The sequence below is a fragment of the Callorhinus ursinus genome, unplaced genomic scaffold (genome assembly GCF_003265705.2).
Source record: "Callorhinus ursinus isolate GAN/ISIS: 27379988/994484 unplaced genomic scaffold, GSC_fseal_2.0 scaffold6, whole genome shotgun sequence".
Lineage (NCBI taxonomy): Eukaryota > Metazoa > Chordata > Mammalia > Carnivora > Otariidae > Callorhinus > Callorhinus ursinus.
The window spans coordinates 60,798,874-60,821,798 of record NW_027397068.1 but is presented as its reverse complement, the minus strand read 5'-3'; the positions used below and the strand labels follow the sequence as shown (position 1 = coordinate 60,821,798).

General features: G+C 36.2%; 1 protein-coding gene across 3 annotated transcripts in view; it reads right to left on the bottom strand.

The window, feature by feature from the left end:
• The window catches only part of GRM1 (glutamate metabotropic receptor 1), a 443,798-nt gene that overhangs the window by 416,586 nt on the left and 4,287 nt on the right, over positions 1-22,925 (bottom strand). The window lies entirely within an intron of this gene.

Genomic DNA, 22,925 nt, shown 5'->3' with positions numbered 1-22,925 from the left:
GTGTGTGTGTGTGTGTGTGTGTGTGTGTGTGTGTGTGTGTGTGTGTGTGTGAGACAGAGTGAAAAAATAAATAAACCTTGTCATTTTATGTCATTGTGTATCTTCCCTTAGGGCTTGGGTCTGTGCATTAAGGATACTGGTTACAGTGATGTTTCTACTGAATTCATGAACTGTGATCTGGTTATGAAAAAAGGAGAGTATTTACTAGGATACCACAAGCAAGGCTTGCCTCACTAGGAGAAACAGACAAGTAAATGTGACAAGGACACTGTGTTTTCAAGAACTGCATCTGTTCACAGTTCTTCTGGTGAGAGCTTATTAACATGTTTACTACAGCAGGAGACAGCCAAGTTCTGTAACTCTGCTAACAATTTGCTTAGACTCAGAGACAAGTTGACAGTATTTTCTCTGGTCAGTTTCAACAAATGTTCATAAACAACCCTCGAAGAGGCCAATAGTAGGCAGATTTCAAATATTTGGGGAAATCACACAAGTCACAGTGAAAATAAGAATGGTAATGAACGTGAAGATCAGCTATTGCTCCTTGTAAAAATCATAGATGTTGTCAAACTTGAAAAGACACTAAATTACACATCATTTGGCCCAAATCCGCAATTTTAAAAATGAGAGTGACTTGCCCAAGTCCCCATACTTAGTTCATGCTGAGTTAGAATCCCCGGTACCTGGGCCTAGAGGATGTGCCCTTCCTAATTATCCAAAGCACTGGTCACAGACTAGCAGCCAGGGTCACAAACTGGCAGCCCTCCAAGCTTTGTTTGGTCTACACAGTGCTTTAAAAGATTAATCAGCTGCTGAAACTGAAAGACAGAGACAATTTCACATAGAATTTCCAATTTCTAGCTTTTCTTGAAATAAGAGACCTGGAGACAGCAACCCCACATTCTCCCACTGCCACAGTTGGCTAAAGACCACATGGCTCCCACTCTCCTGTTCCCTCAGGTTCCCACAGGGTCGGCCTCGCCTTTTTATCGTCATCTGCCTGATCCCTGTAGACTTTAGGGTTCGTGGTCCTTGCTGTTCTGCAAGATGCTTTAAAAAAAAAAAACAGCTAAAAAGTAACTAATTTTATAGAAAGACACTATATTCCGAATGTATCAACTGTTCCATTCCATTCCATCCCAAAGATGAGAAAAAGGAGTTCTAGTCTGACAGAGATGATACTATACACACAAAAGCTAGTTTGGTGGGGAATGGACAAATTACAGCAACCTACTGTTTGAATGCATTTTTGTATGGTTTTGAGTGAGACTGAATTCATATAAACAGTAAATTTGTTAATAACTAGTGAATCCATTGGAAAGTTTTCTCACCGATTAATCTCTAACTTCTTCAAATCAATTTAATGATTGACTAAATTCAACTGTCTTGCCTTTTTTTATTTAATGAATTTGTGTATATAAATAAAAAGCATTAAAATTCACTATTTAGGGTAAAGGGGCATTTGTTTTACCACTGGCAATCCTGCTTCCTGTTTCCCCAAGTTATTTCACTACAATCACATTCCCATTTTTGTTGGTGATCAGTTTTATTTCCTTTTATCTACCAATGCAAAACCAAAGATAACCCATTTTTACAGCTGCTGAGGGAAATTATGTATTGCTCTATATGCTGCCTACACACTGTCAGAAAATAAACACACCTACCCAACCCTGAAATTCTGTTCCCACAAACATAAATACACACCACTCCATGGTAGACCATGAGGTCTGTACTCAGAATTTCAAAGCAAAAGTTGGTATGTACAAAAGAAGGAATAAACAAGTTAATATGTTAGAGACTAGGAATCGTGATTTTAGAGGAACTCCATTTTGGGTGGAATGAGTTCTCTGTCTCAGGAAAAATGATTTTTTGAAAAATCAAAAATGGAAACAGAAGCACACTTTCCTAAAAATAAAGGAAAATCAGTGCTCTCACTTCATTCTAATGCATGTAAAGTATTAAAATCTGTAACGTTGATCTCAACATGAACGCTGGAGTCCTGAGCACAAACTTCCTTATGTGCCGATTACATGCAAGGTCTGATGCTAGAACCAAGAAGCTCACCTCAACCTCCCAACTTCTATTTATTAAATCTCAGCTTCCTCAAAATATTTGGCATCGTTGTCCAAACAGTTATTCATGCATACATTCATTTAACATGTTTTTAAACAACAGCTGGTATGTGCCAGGGACTGTACTGGTCTTCAGGAACGCAGCATAAACACGATAGGCAGGTTCCTGTCTGTATTGGAAACATAGCCCAGACCCAAGGCAAGCAAGTCTGTTCCTCCCCATCTCAACCTAGCCTGTGCTCAGCTCTCCGCACTCACCCACTCACCACAATCACCCCCGCCTTGTCATTTGCCTTCCACACTCCCCCTGCCATAGCAGACAAGGGAGAGGGCTGTTGGTGACACCAAAAATGACTCAGATATCCCTCTCCTTCAACACTCCGCAGCCCCAGTAAGCATCTGGCAAAAAGAATATCCACTTATCCACTGTCCAGTAGTTGAATCCTTGCCCTACTTGCTATGAAACATTCCTGGTAGATCATTAAAAAACAAACATAAAAACAAATATGGCACCCCAGTGTACATTGAATTTCCTAGTGTTTCTTTGAGTCTCATGACTGATTGTCTTTAGAATCTTTCCTTCCTTTCTCCTTTCCACAAATATGAAAAATGAATTTCTATATCTCCTGACATAAAATATGTCAGGCCCAACATTCTTTACAGATACCTTAGGATAAAATATAAGCATAGAAAGTGAAAGGCGAAAGATTTATGCGATCTGAAGAGAAACCAGAGTGTAAGCATAGAAAGTGAAAACTGTTTAGGAGAAGCAGTGTTTGCTATGGATATTTTACCTCCAGAAAAAAATTGTACCTGTTATATAATTATTACACCTATGATATAATTAAATCTATTATATTACTGCTCAATCTGAAAATATGGGATGGACAAAATATGGTGTTTCCTTCTCATTTCTTCCTCCAATCACCCATACAATATAAATAATGAGAGAGTACTTTGGGTACTTATAATCTGGTAGATAATTCCACAATAATAAAATAAAAAGCTTGAGTAAATAAAAAGCTGCTTTCATTTAACAATAAATCAGAACAAATTAAGCATCCCTATGTACCTTATAAGGTACAAGACATTTTGCCAGCAGCCAGACAAATTATGATGATTTAAAATTCAAGGGAATACCAGGATTCTTTGACTTATTTCCTCCTATTTAAGCAGGATTTAAAGAGTCTATATTAAGAAGCATGTCTTACGCATTTTTATATCCCTCACACTCAATAACTGTAGCATTTAATCAAATGTCAGAAGCAAGTCTTTAGTTTATTGAGATTTAACTCAAAGACTGATACTGTGCAGCTAAGCAAAAATCAGAAGAGTTTTTTTGAAAGTCCTACAAATGGTACTTTCCATACATTATGTGGAACCTCCCCATCTCTGCAATTACGGGTGAGGCAAATTCATGTGTTAAAAATATGGTGTACACAGTGGTCCCCAAATCTGGCTGTGCAACAGAATTACCTGGGGGAGAGAAATGGTAAAAATGCAAGTCACCAACACCATCCCCCGACAGGTAGCAATATCCCCAGAGGGTTCTAATCACATTTATTTCAGGATCACTGGTGGAGACAAAAGAGCCCCAGACTGAGAACATGGTTCTGATGTCTGTTCTGCCACAAAGTAATCCCTTGACCTTGAGCACCAGGAATCTGTCAGTTCTTTATTCATCCTACAAGCATCCATGGAAAGCAATCTCTGGATTTCAACTCCTTCATCTATGAAATTAGGCCATTGGAATAGATGATCTGAAATCCCTTCTACTAAAAGGTAATTCTAATTCTACCCTATAGTCTATATTATAATCATTCCACCGGCACCTGTCTTATATTATATAGCCTTATATAAAGTACTTGTGTATCTGTTTTAAAGCCCCTGTTGAATTAAATTCAGAAAATCATATTGAAAAACATTTTGACCAAGCATAGCACAAGATCCAAGTTCTGGACACAAGCTTGGAAAAACCTGAATCATGCTTCTTATATCCTAGATTCTCAATAAATATTTTTTAGTGAATGAATGAAAGACCAAAAGTACAATTGTTTAAGTTTTTGAGCCTCATTTCCTCAACTGCTATACACCAAAAATCACTTTTTAAATCAGGAATACAAAAAAAAATTATCTTGAGGCCAACTATTAATGACTGAGAATTGTATCGAGTTGAAACTTAACCAAATCCAGGAGAAGAGATACCAGAATAAGTTAGCAATGTCTATACATAGGGTTGTTATTCTTGCTACAAACAGATATTCAAAAATATCTATTGCAAGCCTTTTGGGTGCCAGGCACTGTTCTAGGCTCTGGAAATACAGCAGTGTCCTTTTAGTAGGTGAGACTAACATTAAATATGTAAACAACTGCAGAAATTAGATAATTACTGATACTCATAAGTGGCATAAAGTAAATAAAACAGAGCAATGGGATAGAAAATGAGAGGAGAAGAGTGGTAAGTTAGATTGCGACGGCCTCCCTGAGGAAATGACATTTGAACTACGTAAGTCCTGCATGAAAAGAAGTGGCCAGCCACTAAAAGATCTGAGGGAAATGGATCCTCACCAGAGGAAAGCCTTAACACCAAGGCCTCAGTGAAGGGCATCCTTATTTGTGTGTGCTCAAGGATGGCAAGCTGGCCCAGGGCTACAGCGTGAGGAAGGATGGAACGGGTGAAACTGGATGATACCCAAACAGGCTCACCCTTTGTATTTCCAGGGCCAGACCCACTCTCTGCCACCTTCTCTTTCTGCCTCCAGGCCCTTTGTCCTTTGGGAAGGGCTTGCGTACATGAGTGTGGACACCAATGTCTGTTTTCCAGACTTCAGCAGAATCTCTTCAGGTGAGACCAGGCATCTATAGGTTTTTAAAGCTGCCCCAGTGAGACCAATGTGCAGCCAGAAAGGAGAACCATTGCCCTAGGTAAAAAGTAAAGTCTTGAGATACAAACAGAAGAGGGACTGAATTTATGGCCCAGAAAAAAATAAAGAAGGGTAAGGTGATTAAGTAAATATAATGTAAATATAATATTTTAGAACATTTGGTATAGAAAATGCCCCCAAATTTCTAACTCCTTCCCTAAGACAAATAAAGAATATCTTTTCCTCACAGCCTCACTGGTCTGAGAAACAATTCTTACTTTACAAGGTCAATTTATTTCAACTAACATTCACAATCTATGTGCAAGGAGTTAAAACAGATGCTACCTGGATATCACACACACACCCACCAAAAAAAGGATCCTATCCCCAAGAAAGTTATAACCAGCACAAATATTTACTTTCATATGATCTTACTGATATGACTTAAAGCCTTGTATAGTCCCGTTTCCTTTCTGGTGCCACCCATTTCAGAGTTCAAACTTGTAGAGAGTAGAAGCAATTACTATATATAAATCAAGATTATATAAGGTTCCTTAGGAAATGATAGTGATAATGATTAAAGATGATCATCAGAGACTTTCAGGAAACAATGCTATACATATGTTTATAGCTAGAACCAAATAAAAATGATGAAATCAGAATAACCTTTGATGTCCTCCAACTGGCCTGTGCAGGATCAGCTCTCCCCTCTTGGCCACTCTGCCATGCCTACCCTAGGCTGATCTGATAACTCTGAGGCAATAACTGAAAAACAGCGTTAAGTGCTATTCTTTCCAAAGGTACTGCCTTTTAATAAGAGCTTATTAAGCACTCAAAATTCCCCAGATGAAAAGTAGTATATGGGGCCTCCTTTTCCCCCTCTACCAATAAATTCTATGCCAACTCTGGAAGGTATTATATTTACAAAGGTAGGAGAAGTCTTTCCCAAGAGAAACTAACCAAAGTAGAATATGCCATATCACAGTCCTTTATTAGCTTTTATGTATGTATGTGTATATATATGTGTGTGTGTGTGTGTATGTTTTACTGAGTTCTTATGATATGCCAACCATTATCTTGTTTAATCCATGAGAAGTGAGTATAATTACAATCTCTGGTTTACATAGTTGAGAAGTGAGACTGAGAGGTTAGGAGTCTTGCCTAAAGTCACATAGCTCAAATGTGACAGAATAAGAAACCAGGTCTCTCTGAGTCCAGAAGCCTCCCTCTTAACCACTAATCTTCCTCCTTTATACCCACACTTCTTATTGTGCATCTGCCTGAACAACAAATGGAGGAGCCAAAATTTAAAAGGCTGATGGCCCCCACTGGTGAGCCAAAGCCATTGGTAGACCTCTCCCAGGAAGGGATGGTCAGACTGCTGTTACAAAGCCATAAACTCTATGATCCCCTTCTCAAAGAATCACAGCTCATTCAGTCCGACCCCATCTAACATCTGCATTCTTCCTACAACAAACCAAGAGTCTCATAACATACTGCTATGTACCCATAACAATAGGCACCAAACAGGAGAGGATGGCTTCCATATGAACTAACACTCCGCTAGAAAATCAACTGGCAGTGTTTGTAAATTGTGCTTTTGAGAATGAGTTAGTTTAGACCATTGTTAAATTAAAAAATGTAATAAACTCCCCAAGTACTAAAGCCCTAGAAATTTCTAGAGAGAAGCCTTTCTTTACCTTTGTCCAGTGGGGAAAAAAAAAAAATCCTTCATTTCTGATAGGACTTTTCTGGACACAGAAAAAAGAGGCATGGTTTATGGTTTTTTATCATCATTTCCAGGAATATCAAATTTGAAGTCTGAAGAAATGTCAAGTATGCTTTAGAACAAATCAACATGTAGCCATCTTATGTGATAAAATGCTGACACTGGTTAATTCCTGGAGTTAGAATTATGGGTAATTGTCATTTTCTTGATAATACTGTTCTGTATTTCTCAGTTTTCACAGAAAGCATATACCATATTTAGTTTAAAACACACACACACACACACACACACACACACACACAGGAGTGCCTGAGTAGCTCAGTCGGTTAAGCATCCAACTCTTGATCTCAGCTCAGGTCTCAATCTCAGGGTCAGGAGTTCAAGCCCCGCTTGAAACAAACAAACAAATAAAAAATAATACAGAATAATATGAAAAGATTCATGTTAAAAGGTTAATAGTGATTCTGATATATATATATATATCCATCTTCACACCCTGACGTCTCCCTCTGTTTGTCTTTCTACAATCAACAGGAGCGAGCTTTAGAGTGGACACACATTTCTGAACATGAAAAGAACTGAAAAGGAAGACCTAGAATGCATTCATTTTATTCTTTTCTAGGACCTGATTTTTTAAGACACTGTCTGACTTATGGTTATATGGTCTCTGCCTTCATTTGCATTTCCCTTACTCATTTAAATAGCCATTCAAACGCTAACAATATCTAGACCCAAAGTCATAAACCTGTTAAATATTGTAGCACCTCTTTATACAAATGATATAGCAGTCAGACACCTGGGCTTTGGAATAAGACTGACCCCGTGTCTGTCATTTTTTACCTGTATGACTTAGAAAAACATTTTTAATCTTTCCAGAGTAATAACAGTACATACTTTTTAGGGTTATTGAGAGGACCAAATGAACTAATGTACACAAAACAGCACAATGCCTGGCATACCATAAATGCTCAATCAATGGTGCTGGTATCATTACTATTTTTCAATAATAATAACAGACATCTAAGTTATATTACCATTTATGAGTAGAATGTGGTGGGACAGATTGCGGAGGGGTGGTTAGTTAAAGGCTAAGCAACTAATAGTCCATAAAAAGATGAACATCGGTTGCACCATAAAGACTAGTTTTTTCAGCACATTCAGGAAGCACCCAAGCCTAGACCAGGTTCCACAACATAGTAACCTGAGTCCTATTTATTTATTTATTTATTTATTTCCTATGCCTGCTGTAACAAAGTACAGAGCACATGGCATAAACAACAGAAATTTATTGTCTCATAGTTTTGGAGACCAGAAGTCTAAGATCAAATGTCAGCAGGGTTGGTTCCTTGTGAGGGCTGGGAGGCAACATCTGTTTGAGGTCTCTCTCCCAGCTTCCAGTGATTTGCTGACAATCGGGCATTTCATGGCTTAAAGATGTGCCATTCAATCTCTACCTTCATCTTCATATGGTATTTTTCCTGTTTGTGTGTCTCTCTCTATGCCCCAATTTCCCCTTTTTATAAGGACATCAGTCATATTGCATTAGTGCCCGACCTAATGATCTCATTTTAACTTTGTTACCTCTATAAAGACCCTATCACCAATTAAGGTCACATCCTGAGAAACTGGGCATTAAGAGTCAAACTTTTTTGGGAGGACACAATTCAACCTAGAATAAGAACAGATGGCAAAAATGGGAATTACATTTGAAAAAAATTGGGGAAAGTACATATTTTAATGCAGTTTTTTTTTCTTGAACCACTCAAAATGCAAGAGAAAACACATTGTAAACTCTAAAGTCCAACATTGTGCCAATTTGGCATTATTATGGTGGATGGAACTCTATAAATGTAGAGTGTTTTTGGTTTTTAAATATTTCCTTCTTAAGAAAAAATAGGAAGCCAAAGGATTCCAATATCATGGCCAGCACAAATGCCTATTCGATTACCTTTTAACAGAACCGCCACTTGATTATTCATTCAACATGTATTAATCAAGCACTTATTTTGTGCTTAACCCCATGTCAGACCTTACAAAGGGGGAAATCTAAAATAAGGTACATGCAGTAAGAAGTGTTGCACCTGCTTGTGAAGATACAAATTATATGTCTTTTTGTAGTCCTTAAGAGCTGATGGGACATGGTCCTTAATGAATCCAGAATGTGTGCTCTCAAAGGCTGATTTCCAGGAATCCCTGCATGTCATTACAGAGTGAAATAAAATATGATCTTGCAGATCACCAAGGGTGGCATCACAGCTGGGAGTTGAGTGGAAATATGCCCGTCATATGCCAATCTTCACATGTGAGACAATTCACATTTTCACTCAACTGTTATCCCCAAGGTTGCAACTATTCTTCCAGATTAAGATTTGACCCCCAGGAGTATGGGCAATAATCCCCAATTCAAGAATGAACTCACCCCAGATAAATGCCACAGAGAAATATGCTGCAAAAGGCAGAGAACACAACCTCCCCATATGCAGAAGCAAATCAAAGTTACCCGTGCATGATGCCAGAGGGGATGGCAGCTTTGGGTGACAGGTGGCATGCCTCTCCGCCAAGGAGAAGGCGTTGCTCCTGGCAGTTTTTTTAACTGAGGCATGTGACCTAAGTAGTGGCATTTCACAGCTGAGAAACCAGCTTGTAATATGCCTCTTGCTTCCCTGAGACGCGGGCCACATGTCCATGTAGACTCCAACTCTAGCTGCAAAACATTGCAATACATTCTCCTGTGTCCTTCTTATGACCAAATATTTATATTGTTATGGAAATGCAAATGGACAGTATGATTAATGACATTTTGCCAGAGGAACAAAGAAGATGGCTTCCCTGCAAAGGTGTCACTTTCTAGAGCAAATGCTACAAGGAAGAAAAAAGGACCAGAAAAATGAGTGGATGGGAAGAGTTAAAAATAAGTCCCTATTTATCAGGCTTTGGTAGAAATTTGCAAAAGAGGGTCCACTTTATTTTGACTAAATTAGCAGATGGAAGACAAGTTCAAACTTTGACATTGTCAGCACTCTGAGATCTGGGTCTACTTTTCCGATAAATTCTTTCACAACTCCCTTTTAGATAAGTGTCGCCCCAGACAAATTAACCAGCTCACCTTTCCCTGTACATCTGTTAGCATTTTACTCAGAGCCCTTATTTACATGACTTCCTTCATGAGAAATTCCTTTACCATCTAGCTCTTCCTTTGCAAGGCTAGCTAGCATTAAGACCAAGTTCTAATGCTACTTATTCCAAAATACCTAACTAATGTCCCCACCTAGAAGTAATCTCCTCCTCTCTTGAAACTCCACACTCTCTCCTTATCCACATTCATTCACACAATGAGGTGGCAAAAATTATTTCTTTATCTCTCCTTCTGGACTATAAGCAATGGTAGGAACTACAGGTTATCCATAGTCTGGAAACATAGATAATATTATTTTACTGCATACCATATATGTATATATATATATATATATATATATATATATATATAGCTATAAATATCAGTATAATTTCTCATGGATATTTACCTAAGTTAGCACCCTTGATGGATATCTGCAGTCTGGATTCATTCTTGATACTGATGCCCAGTACAATGCCAGATGATTAGTGGGATCTGCATTTGTCAAATAAATGAATTCACTGGTTGGCTCACTGGCATGAAGCTAATGCTTGGCCTTCAAGCCCACATAGAAAGACTAAGGATGGAGGAAAATCAGAGAGTAGAAAGAGAATATGAAGAGATAAAGGCAAATGATCTGGAGATGCTTCAGAGTTTATGGAGAGCAAAAGCTGAGCTACAGTGAAAGTCTTCTTACAGTATTGAGCTGTGTGCAACCTCAGGTAAGTCACCTAAGCTCAAACTTTTTCTTTTCAAATAGGGACTTAGAGAAATATTTCCTTCAAAACAAAATCTGTCATTCTAAATAAATGCTAAATAGAAGTGACTGCTTATAATGTTCTGGGAAAAGCAGAGGTCAGGAAGCAGTTATTAATAATTAAAATGAGAAAATAATAATGTAAGTTAGAATATATGGTCAAAGATACTGCAACTAGCTATATTTATATAAAACTTTACGGTTTCAAAAGTACTTCCACCTCAGTTCACATGGTGCTCACAGGAGGCTGGGACGAAAGCATGACAGACCCTTTACAGATGAGAAGACAGGCTTAAAGTGGTTTGTTGACTTGTTCAGAGTCACAAGGAGTAGCTGATGGAGAAAATGAGACCAAACTCAGCTCCTTCCACTTAGTAAACTTCCCACTGCATCTTGGGCACTAAAGTCTAAGGAGACTATTGGTATGGGACATCCATTATTCATAAAATGGGGGACGGCACCTGGGTGGCTCAGTCAGTTAAGCGTCTGACTCTTGGTTTCAGCTCAGGTCATGATCTCAGGGTACCCCTTGAGCAGAGAGTCTTCTTCCCCCTCTCCCTCAGCCTCTCCCCATGCTTGTGCACTCCGTCTCTCTCTCTCTCTCTCTCTCTCTCTCAAATAAATAAATCTATTAAAAAGTATTCATAAAAAGGAAGAAAATGAAAAAATATAGCTTGTGAGTCCTAATTGACAGTAAACGTAGTAATTTTTCCTCAATTATCAGAAAGGTAAAGGTGAAGAGGACTATTTATTAAGAGGAGTTTACCCATAAAACATGCAATTAATTGGATATTTTCTTTGCTTTATTCTACTATCATAAGAAAAAATAAAATAAAAAATTATTTATAAAGAATTTAGCCAAAACAAATACTTCCGAGGTGGTTCGTTTTTGGAAGTTGAATAATTAGTCTATTCTCTTGTTTCATTTACATTCACAGTGCTGGCAATAGGAATTGATGGGAAGCACCTCAAGCTCTTAAATCATCAAACCCTTTTACTAAGGCAGAAAAAGAAATTGGAACAAAATCCCTCCTTACATAATTCAATTAAACTAATATTTATTGAATGTCTACTATGTGCAAGGCAGTGTTTTAATTGCTGGCGATGCATCAGTGAACAAAACAAAGAGTCCTATCATCCAGAAATTTACTTTCCATCAGGGGTGATATGCTATCGGAGTAGAATATTCTAGTAGCAGAAGGCACACATGTAACCAGAAATTTGATTAACTCCAATGCCACATTCATCAAGTATTCAGGGTGGTTAGTGCATATTTTTAAAAATCATTAAATGTAAGAAATAGATAAATGTCTTTAGTATCATTTTGTAAATCCACACATTTTAAAAACCACTTTTTGCCTCTTTCAGGAGCATAGGACTTTGCCTCGAGACATGTATAAATGATTCTGAAGGAAATAATTCATAAATGTGTGAGAAGGCATATACAGTGCACTAGCATAAGAAAGACATTATCAGTTCTATCCAAATTGTGGTCCATGGACCATGTGAGAGCCTAGTAGAAATGTAGACTCTCAGGTCAATGCAGGCCTACTGAATCAGAATCTGCATTTTATTGAGTTCCCAAGTGATATGTATGCATAAGGAGGTTTGAGAAGCACTGCTCTAGTGCATTCCTCTGTACCTAGGAGAGCCTAAAAATAATCTCCTGAAAGGAAGAATATAAGCACTTCAAAAATTAATCACTTGCTCAATATTTTTTCATTTTAAAAAATTGTTCAAGTAAAATTTTACTTTTAAAATGACAAATTAAGGAAATTACATACTAGCCTTTCCTTTGGCATGTATCAACATTGAAGAAAAGATGAAATTTGCCTTTTCACTGTTCCAAACTGGCATTTCTAGCCAAAAACAAAGGGTAAACCAGCTTGACAATTTAGTACTAAAAAAAAATAATGATAAAAAATAATAATAGATTAAAATGCACTGAATGAAATAGGAATCCATAAGTTCATACTCACATAAATAAATTAATGAATAAATCAAAAGTTTGATGGTTAACAGGATATTCACAGAGTTTCAAAGCAACTTCCCATAAAATATTCATTAAATACAAAGAAGAGAGGAGTAACTTTACAGCAGAGAAGCCTGAGAGAGACACTATTAATCTAGTGATCAAAATTAACATCATCAGTAATAGGACAAATTTAAATCATATACCTTTTAGCAGTGCAGTGACAGGAATGCAGCATGACTTCTGGAATATTCCTAGCAAAGATGTGTAACTTAAACCTAATCATGAGGAAACATCAGTGAACCAAAACTGAGGGGCATTCTACAAAATAATTAGATTTGTTATCTGCAAAACTGTCAAGCTTTTGAAATCAAGGAAAGACTAAGAAACTACTCCAAATTGAAAGAGCTTGAGAGACAGGACTGATTCTGTACCAGATCCTATTGCTACAAAAGACTTTACTGGGACACTAAGTAAAACTCAAATGGGGTCTGAGAGTTAAATGGTAGTAATGTGTCACTGATAATCTCCTGGTTCTGATGGTTATATTTTGGTTAAGTACAAGAGTATCCTTGTTTGTAGAAAATACACATTAAAGTATTCAGAGTTAAAAGAGAGAGAGAGATTCTTGGGGAGGCAGAAGCTAGGAGGAAGTAGAGGTTACTGGTACAGAGCACTGTTTCTATAACTCTCCTTTCCCTGTCAGCTCTGTGGTATTTGTTACTGTTCTTTTCCTGAAAATCTCTTCTCCCTTGGCTGCCATGATGTCTGCTTCTTTCCTGGTTCTTCCTCTTTCTCTTTCTAGTTTTCTAGTTTTCTCCATCCTTTTCCTGGATCCTCTTTCTCATTTTCGCCTTCCTCAAAGTTCTGCCCTTAGCATTCCTCTTTTCACTCTATATCCTCTCCCTTGTAATCTCATCCACTCTGGTGGTTTTAACCACAGCTCTTCGCTGACAAATCACAAATCTACCTCCCTTTCCAGATCTTTGACCTGTGGGATCTCTCAACTTCCTGGTCTCATGGATACCTCAAATTCAACTACTGTAAAACTCACATTTTCCCAATCTGTGCTTCCTCTTTTCTCCCTATTTAGTTGTACAAAATGGACACCTAGGAGTTATTACTGACTTCCCTTTCTCCTTGATCCTCATAACCAATCAGTCACCAAACCCAAATCTCTCTACTAAACTGCTGTCAAATCCATTCTCTTTTCCATTCCCCATTGACATTTCCTTTAGTAAAGCTCTTATCATCTCTTGAATAAATTGATTAATTAAATTGGGTTTTTCTCCACCACTTTCTGAACCATCAATGACCTACCAACTTGTGTCCCAATTTCCAATCTGACTTCTTTTCTTAATCTGTCCTCTTCAAAATCTTCAGGGTACCCTTTCCAAAATATAAATCTGATTGTGTTTCCTCTCTGTTTAAAATCCTTCACTCGCTCACCATATTTACAAAATAGAACCTAAATTTCTTGGCATGGCAATCCTATCCCTTCATGACATAGACCTTTCCCCCCTTTCCATCTTGATCTTTCCCCAATCCTTTTCCCTGAATATATATTCCAGAATTACTGATAAGTCTAATTTCCCTGAGCCTACTTTGTTTTCTACATCAATACTTTTATTCATATTCGCTCTTCTGTGTCCTCCTATTCCTCTAATGGGGTGAATCTCAATGTCACCTCCTTTGGGAGGTTTCTATGAGGTTACCCTCACTTCTTTCCCTGGCCCAGAGAAAGGTAGTGACATTTTTCTCTGTTACCTCTCTATTCACACCTACTCCTATGGTTGCATTTATCAAACCAAATGGTAATCACGACATGATGAACTTCTTGATAGAGGAATTATAGTTTAGCTCTGGTCATCAATGGCTACAACAGAGAGCCTGACCCAGAGAAAGTGTTCACTAAACATCTGTTTAATTATGACAGACATCTGAACACATCTTCTTCTTTACCAACAGAGTAATATCTGTCAACCAAAAAGTGAAAATAATACAATATATTTATTTATCCAGGAAAAGGGATATTATTTGTTTCCCTATTTCAATATCTTCACACCACCCTTTAAATTCTATTGTAAACAGTTTCTCCTCTTCAACATACTGTCAGCAACTTGTTTATTGATCTTTTTTGTTCAGCCCTTTATAACATACAAATTGTAAAATGTGTCAGAGCATCACAGAGAACAGGGGAAACTGCTTCAGAGGATCCAGCAATAACTATAGAATAATCTATCCAACTCTAAAGGAAAGCCCTCATCTATGGCCACATGCTATGGATGTAATTGTTATGAAGGAAGAACATGGGAAGCTGAATATGCTGCTCAAAGTTAGCAAATCAGCAAGATATACCTCTACTCTATTTGCACACCTTCACTCTAGAACATTCTTAAAATTACTTCACACTGGCTCACTTAAACTAAGGACATCTTCTTATTTAAGGTTGGAATAGACTGACAACAACAATATCTTACATTTATCTAGCTCTATTTCATCTGCACAATAAACTTAAGGGATTGTTTTTGTACATTTTATCCTGATGGCTCTCTAAGCTTGGCTAATTCCATGAACCCATTGGGCTTATCCTATCCCTGATCCCTGGAATCCAGCTCTAGGCATCCTTTTCAAATCTTCTCATCCCTATGCACTATACACACCCCTGATCACTTGCTATGGAGATGGTACCATAGAGCTATCTAAGTAAGTGTGATTTCCCACTCTTGACCACAGTCCTCACAGGGATGGAATTCTTTCTTCTTTCATTAAAGAAGGTGCTCCTTTCTGGTCTTTATTTTTCGGGACTGAAGGGGATGGGGGAAAATGACAAGTCTTAACTAGAGTTTCATATGGAATGGACACTTAAAGTTGGAAGTTCATTTTCTCTAAGAAAGAAGTTTTATCACTAGATGGTAACAAGCACAAATTTGCAGGTAGAGTTGCATAGATACAGGGAAGAAATCAGATCAAGTAAGAAAATGGCTTTATCTAGGCTTGCCAGAGGAATGTGAAGAGCAGGTGAGGTGGGAGCAAGAGAAGTTGAAAAGAAGAGGCTTCTATTGTTCAGAGGCTTTCTGATGTTTAAGAGTTCAGAGATAGAACAGTTCTTGGTGATGTCAAGGGTTAGGTGGGTTGCTGAAGTGAAGGGAAAGGACAGAGTTGATGTTACTGAAGAGGATAGGTATCAATGGGTCACACACATGAATACTGGAATCAATCATAAGTATGGCAAGAGTCAACATTGAAAGGGAGGACTATCAGCAGTAAGAATGAGTTTTCAGGGACAGAAGAATCTCCTGGAAGCTGCTAAATGACAGCAGCAAAGTTGGGAAGAATGTAGCTTGGCTGAATGATATAAACCTCAAAGGAGAGAGGAATGCATGAAGATGAATCATGTGATTTAAAAACGATCAATCAATCAAATAATCAAGTCTTGTTTTAAAAAAGTATCTAACACAAAGTTGAATTAGTTCTGGCTTTGCTCCTGACAAATATTATGGTCTTGGGCAAGTCATGTTATTTTCCTGGCCCTTTGTTTTCTCATTTATAACATGAGAAAGATTCTTAAAATCTATAGCACATGCTACACTTTTAACCACGAATTTCATTTTTGTCTTATGTTACCAGGTTTTGGGTCAAAGATATATACCTGATTAACTGATTTCATGTACTTGCTCAATATTCATCAGCTAAGAAGAGCTAATATCTTAAGAATCTATTTCTTTCATGGAAGTTTAACAAAAGCACGTGAAAGTTGTATATACCATCTCCTTGTTCTCTGAAACACTGTTATGAGGTAAGTAATATAGCAGTGATTATCATTCCCATTTTACAAATAAAACTGAAATGAACATATGATATTTCCCATAGTCTTTTGTGCATTTATTTTTTTCAAATGATTAACTTTTTGTAACCCATGAGAGTATAACTACCTATATATATATGTCTCTTCTGACAGACTATGGGAACTTTGAGGATAATAATAGCAATGAGCAATAATAACAGTCCTAATTCCTTTAATTTATGTATTCTTAGCACCAACACCAGTGTCTAACACATAATAGACACATGTGTTTACCAATGCATAAATAGTCATGTCTTCATTAGACCACAAAATAAGTTACTTGGTGACCAAAGAATTTCTCCCCAAAATCTTTTGGTACTCCAGTGGCCAATTTAGGCTTTTATCTAAATCTTTTTGATAATCACCTTGAATTTTCAATTTCTTGGCCATGAAGTCACCAAAATAGATAATTCTAAAATTGATAAATGATAATTTCTACCTAACCCAATAAATTTCCTTCATAAAAACATTAACTCTGTATTTGGTACCACAATACCACAAGTCTAAGAAAGCAAACTTCCCATGAGACTGAAGGATATTAAAATTATAATTTTTCCTGTAAATTCCGATCTTAAATGTTATATGGGCATTCATAGAGAGCAATTAGGCAGGATAAATAAGTAAGTAAATACATAAATAAATAAATTTGAGTACATAAATTACGTAAATATTTCTACATAAAAACGTTAATGATAGCTCTTTGATGGATAAGACAGCCACATCATTTTCAACCATAGCTTCTCTGAAAACTTCCTTCTACTGAGATGCTGCTTCCGATCAATATCAGAATGCATGAACTATGAGTTGTTTATTCAGTGGTTGTAGGTGCTCGCTAAAGTATTCTGTCCTCCACTGTGGTTTCCCAGCCCTCTGTGTTCTTACTATGGGGCACGCTGAAAATATGGCTTCTGACAAATCTCTTCATGATAATACCACTCTAGCCACTGCCTGGGAAGTTATTTAAAAATTCATAAAACAGTCATTGTATATTAGTACCGTAGATCACTAGGAGAAAAATTTTAGTGCCTGAAGAGGAATGGACACTGCCAAGCCACATGATAGAAACATAAAATAGGAGTTGCCATCACCATCTACCCTATGCAGGCCAGCTACTTGAAAAATTTGTTCCAAAGCTAACAAAATCATAGGATGATTGATGGCATGGCAGAAGAATCAAGAACAGTTCAATCTTTCTCAAAATAATGAAGATGTCTCTTCTTTTTATCTTTGTATTTCACCTTAATCCTTTGCACATAGTAGCTATTTGCTAAATACTGATTAAATAACTTGCAAAATGACTTAATAAGTCTAGCCAATATAGGAGAAAATAACAAATACAGAAACTCAAAAGTATGGCAATCTGGGGCCATTTTTGGTAGGAATAAATGGTTTTATATTTTTCAATAGGCTTCAAGATTACCACTGTATCTCAGCACATGTAAAAATTGATAATCATAAAGATTACTTTGTATATTTAAGAAAAGTGTCTATTAAATCTAGCACTCTTTTTTAAATAGTCAGAAAACCATATAGTATAGTTTGCAAAGATCACCTTGTAAAATGTTTAAAATGTATAGTATAGGGAATATAACAAATAATATTTAATAACTTTGTATAGTGATAGAGGATAACTAGACCTATGGAAATGATCATTTCAGAATGTATGAAAACATCAAATAACTATGTTGCACACCTGAAACTAATATTTCATATCACCTATAACTCAATTTTTAAAATGTAAAAGGTTGGAGGTTAAAGAAGTCAACTCTCAAGTACCCAGGTAAGTCAGCTGGAGAATCGATGTTCTGGATGAACAAGGTTTTATTTGGATGTGAACACTTTTTTAAAATCACAAATATAATACCTCATAACTATCCCTGGCTTTTCTTTTGTCCACACACCCATGCTTGCTAATAACGTATGTGCCCTTAGCCAAAGTACACACTGAATTAAATATATTAAATCTTAGTCCATGCTGTTTCAACCTAAAGAATCATGGTTTTGAAAACTACTCATGACACGCTTGTAAATTACACCAAAATTCTCCTGGTCCTCCAGGATTGCAAGACTAAAGATAGTTCAGACTCCTCCTTGTCCCTGACAAAGGAGCACTTTTTATTGTTCCCAACTATTTCAACAGCCAATTCATAGAATTCCACAATAACTAACCTTTTTATAGTTAGTTTCCCCCCTACCCTTTAATAGATCTCCTCTACATATTTCAGTAAAATTCACTTTATTATCTTTGAATCACATCAAACTCTACTTAGGCATATATTTCTTGAAACCAAAACTCTTCGGCACTTGCTTCAAGATTCTCAACTTTTTGTCCTTCATATCAATAAACAGTCACAGAGTCACAGAATATAAGAATCCATATTTGAGTTGCTATCTTCATTCTTAGTTCTTGGACCACAATCTCCACTCCAGTCAAGCTAACCCACTTACTTTATCCCCCATGGGGACATCCTTACTACTGCTTCTAACTTTTACAAATGTCATATTTAAACACACACACACACACACACACACACACACATACACACACACACTAATCAAAATTCTTTGCTCTGGATTTTTCTAGCTAATTACACTCACCAATATTTTCTTTTAATGTTCCCTAAACATATATAAATTCATGTTTTTAAATGTCTACACTTATTTTTTTTTTACATGTGTTCAAACTGTACCACCTTTACAGTGTAAAAGACTTAGTCACTGCGACCAAGTCTTCAAATTTTTTATATACACTTTTTGGTAGAGTAAATCTTCAATTAGAGTTGAATATCTGATGGCTTTTCATTAAAATTACTTATATTAATTTATTTATCTATAAAGGGATACAGTATGAAGTGGAAAAGCATACTGTCAAGGAAATTCATAAAGGCTGAGTGACCACCAGAGTTAACCAGGACATAGTTTGCTGGTGATGGACGACAGGACCCTCTCCTACTTAGTTTCAATATATATAATTAAATCCTGAGGACAAAAACCTGGTCCTAAAGTGATACTAAGATGAATTAAATAATCAAATCCCAGAACTTACTGATAAGGCAGATTTAAACTAATAATTTTACATTTAAAAAGAAACAAAAAAATCCTACTCTCAGAAAAAATAACAATAACAATATCAATGCCAATAATTGCCCAAGCATAAAAAGGAGGAGATATGGCCCAGCAGCAGTACACATGTTTTAAAAGACTTCTGGATAATAACTTATCTAAGGTCTACTTGAGTTATCTGTGATGATGACAGAATTAAAAACTAGAATAAATGGGTTAGAGAACTGGTGAGGTATAGCATAAATGAGAGAGGATTTATTGATGACAAATATCACATGGAAGAGGAATTTAAATTGTTTTGGATGACTCCCAGTGGTTGATGGAGAGTTAGTGGAAATTTCAGGGAGTCAGGTCATTATATAGAAAGCTAATAGGTGAAATTCTGCTTCTGACTTTAAATCCTATATTCACCCATTCTCATTAGAAATCCTAATCATAAATAGGAAACTCAGAGCATATGGGAACTACTTTTTGGCAAAGTTAGCGGTGTTTTAAACATCTTTAACTGGTTGACCTAAATACCTTTGAAGACACTCCCATTCCTTATTTTGTGATAAAAAAGAGCAATTTATGAAGGTAACTTATTGTGAAATATGTTGGAATCAAGATAAGAAAGATATAAAGAAAGTTGCTGATGCATAGGTAGAAAATATGATATTTAGTAGAAATAAAATTCTTATTTCTACCTTCATTAGCTAAAGTAATAGTTAACTGACTTTGGAATATTTTCCTCTGATGCAATTAGACTTTTAAAGTAAGTTTTATATCAAATAGAAAAAGGCTTCTAAGAAAAAAAAAGATGATATTCTGAAAAGAATCCCCCAAAAAGGCCAATTTCATGTAAAATGTAAGCAAGCATCAAAAAAAGGTGCACCACAATGAAAACGTAACTGCAAACAAAAAAGCACTGTATAGTGAAGGGCACTGTATAGGAGCATAATTAAACCCTTTATCGTAACAATATTCATCTGACACTATAAGACAAAATACTGACAGAGAATGGCTTAAAACAAGTGAAAATGTATCCAATCAAAAAAAAAAGACTTTTTGAAGCTACAAACTCAAGGAATATTCTTTATTGGACTTGTTCAATGCTTTTAATGTAATCAACTAGAATTATTTTAAAGTACTACTTTCTATAACTTTTTGAAATGATAAATTTGATTCTTGATGGAGAATCTGCATTTCATCATGAGGATGAAATACAGTGTCCTTGGCCAAGATATTCTTCACAGAAGTAGGCTATTTTTGTATTTTATGCTTAGCATATTTAAAGACACATACTCCAGGTGAGTAGCTTGCTCCAAAATGCACTCAATTTTCATTTGTGAATAAGGCTCTATTGTTTCAGTGCCCACCCTTCAACAAATCCTACCTCAATATTCTCAAGAACCAATCCTGGAAATTTTCTGGAGAGCCTACTGTAGGTAACTACATGTACACCAATTCTGTTTTATGTCAGGTAAACTGATGTTGTCATGACCCAAAGGATAGGTGTGGCACAGGTGATGTGGTAAAAGATTGAAAAGCAAGTAAAAGAATATAACAACTGAATTCTAGCTCATTTAAAAAAACAAACAGAAAATATCTCCAAGCTTAACTTCCGTATAAAATAAAATAATAAAGGGATATAAAAACAATTGGGGCATTCAAATAATAGGATGCCCCAACTGTGATTGTAAAGTCCATCAAAATTAACCATGAAAATGAAGACATGCTGGCCTAGTCACTTAGTACTTTTGATGTTAACTGTACTAGCCTAACTTCTAACTTAAAAATATATAATATATGATGATAAATTGACTAGAGAATGGCAAAATTTGGAAAGGAGAGGTGAAGGTCACGGGAGGTTCCAGAATTTCTAAGCTGCAAATTGCTAATACTCAAACTGGCCTCCTTCCTGAATAGTGCCCAGATAGCAGAGACAACACTGATATGTGGTCTTAGCAGCTTTTTGACAAGGAACTGTCACCAGTAGGTGACCCCATCAGTCTGAAGGCAGGAAAATTACTAAATGATGCAAGAAAATGCTTGCAGGCCAGTACACCATGGGTCCCTGAGAAGCAGGAGGGCAGAACCTCAGGAAAAATAAATTTCCATCTGGAGCTTATACAAAAGAGACTGTTATCTTTCTTTGCAGATAGAGGAAAATAAAATCAATTTAGTTTCCACAAATATTATGTCTAATAAGAAAAGAAACAAATTCTCCTTTAGAAGATATAAGATCATATAAAAAAGGCAAGGTGAATGGCATAAACTCTTGGTAATAGACACCAAAGTTAGCTCTGATGCTGTTCTATGAACACATAGTCTGGAATCAACTACTATAATAGTATGGAGACATTATCTCTGCCACACATGTCAGTCAGAAGGTAGAAAGGAAACAAAGTAATCCAAACTAATATAAGGGTGAAATTTTAATATGAGTCCTTCCTGAACAAAATTGGCAAACACAAGTCCAATTAATTTTCCAAAAACATAATTCTACTTGTCAGAAAGCAACCCACTATTAGTAATTATTTTTAGCAAAGTGATGCAACTGGAAAACCAATTGAAAATTGTCTTTTCTCTACTCTTCTCTACCCCAAAGTAAAATGGTATTATATTAAAATACGGAAAATAAAACTAGTATATAAAAGTGATGAAGTATTACTTCTTAAAGGAGGAATTTATACTTCTTATGTCTATAAACAATGACCTAGCTCAGTGGAGGGAGAATTATTTAATATTTAAGTAAGTCACATCCCATCTAGATTTTGCCATTCCCTTTTAGGGAGATCTAATGCTGATAACTAACACATCTTTAATTTGTGCTTTCAAGTTGTTCCACCTAAGCACTAGAGGAAACTATGTTAAACACTAAAACATAGGAAATTAACATTAGACATTAATATGTAAGAGATTAACATTTGAACTTAAAATTGTGTCTTAAAAAAGTTATATGAGATTTTGTTGAAAAAGAGGTATGCCATTCACTATTAAGAATGAAGATTTGGAAATTTGAGTCAGTTGTTAGAAGTCACAATATTGCAGCAGGAAGTTGTTTTTTCCCCAAAAGCAAACTCTGAAATTATAATGTATAATTCTACATTATTTTTATTTGCCCTGAAAACTGCTCCCTTTATAAATTAAAGCACTGGCTTTCATTAACAATCACCATATAACCACTTCAGTAAGAATGCTTCTTAATTTCTAAAATCAGACTTCACACCAGTAACTGAATATTGTGTAACTGTTAAAAGAATATGAAATCATTCCCTTCTTTCCTGGCTTTTCTTTTAATAATTTGATATTAAGAAATATAAATGCAGCAATATCCTCAAGATTCTCTTCCTTATGCCAGTATATATATATATATATATATATATATGAATTGTCCTAGGCATTAATGTTTAATCAGTTTCTTTATAAACATAATAAGTGAGTTAAGAATAGATTCAAAAGTCTCATTTTATCCCCAAATCTATACAGGCTAAGAGGAGGAGAGTAAGGGAAATCTTTATAAG